The following is a 1,601-nucleotide window of genomic DNA, read 5'->3' on the forward strand; positions in this document are numbered from 1 at the left end:
AAATTGTCTCTAAATAAGGTATGATGATGACACCTGTTCTGGAATATAAGTCATTATCTCTATTTTTGCTAGTTTTGTGGGTCCTTAAAAATTTTCGATTATGATTTTTTTTTCTGTTTCTTTTTGTTTTCTCAACTTAAATAATTTTCTTTTTCATTTTCTTAGTTTTCGTTCTTCAGTTCTTCTCTATTTTTTTCTTTTTATACGTGCGCGCACACACACATATATATATTAAGATAAAATTTTATGTAATTATTGTAAACTTTCAAAATTTTTAAAATTTCGTATATATTATATATTTTTTTTCTCTTAATGGTCTTTTAAAATGTTTTAACTTTTATTTTTTTTAATTTTTAACATATCAATAGAAGTTGACTAGTTCTGTCATAGTATACATGCATGTATCAAAACTCACAAGAAATCAAATTTTGTAAATTTCATTTGAAAATATAAAGATTTTAATTTGAAATATTACATTTTATTCATCAGTGAAAGAATGAGAAAAAGAAAGGGTTGGTGGGAAAGGGGAGAGTCAGAACTCAAATATTTGGCAGGAGGGGACGGAAGGGGGGGGGGTAAGGAATATGTTTGTTTACTTTCTCAATTACAATATTAAAGTAAAAAATGGAGTAAGTTTAAGTTATGAAACAGCCAATTAAGCAGTTCCAAATGAAGTAAGTAAGTGGTCCCTTTTGTTGCTGGTGTTTTTGATTCAAACATGGTGCATGTCTTACTCTGTCTCTCTCGTGTACCAAATTAAGGCACAACTAACATATTACCTTTGTGTTCTGTTTCCGCTCATCTTTAAATGTTGATAAAAATTAACTCACACAAAAAGCCAACGTGAAGGTCGAGAGAGAATCACCAGGCAAAGGCAAGAGAAGAAACAAGACTTAGGAACGAGGTTGCCAGTGTTGGCAAAAATTTTAAAAATGATTTTAATGTTATTTGAGTAAAATTAATTAAACTATGTATAATTTCAAAGTAATTATAATCAAAATAACTTTAACGGCACGGACCTTCCTTATTTGTTAATCAGGCGGAGGAGTGGGGACTGTGTCCAAGTGAAAAACAGAACACTGAGTCAGTCACAGAAAATCACTCCTGCCCTGTTATGTGTGACCTGGCCCCCTTCCACATTATTGTACAGTTGTACCAAGTACAATCTATATATATATATATTTATATATACTGATCATGTTCATTTACCAATTACATTTCTGCTCTCAATATCAGCACTTTACCCTTACCATATATGTAACAGATGAAACATTGTCAAATCTTTTTTATAAGATTATATTAATGAATTAAAATTATAATCACAATTACATGAAACAGAATAAATCAAAATAAATAAACTAATAAATTAACATAAAATTAAATTTATTTCATATTATTAAAATGATATAACTTATATATTATTATTATAAATAGTAAAAATGGACAGTTTAAACTAAGTTTGATGCGTTATGAATTCATGATGGTCTTATTTCCTTATGGCTATAAAGTAGTTCAACTTGGCCTATAAACATGGGACCGAAATAATTATATTAGTGGGTAGCTACTTAATTAATTAATCAAGATTTGAACGTCAAATTCAA

Source organism: Theobroma umbraticum, unplaced genomic scaffold (genome assembly GCF_002168275.2).
Source record: "Theobroma umbraticum cultivar Fairchild unplaced genomic scaffold, ASM216827v3 scaffold_95.0, whole genome shotgun sequence".
Taxonomy (NCBI): domain Eukaryota; kingdom Viridiplantae; phylum Streptophyta; class Magnoliopsida; order Malvales; family Malvaceae; genus Theobroma; species Theobroma umbraticum.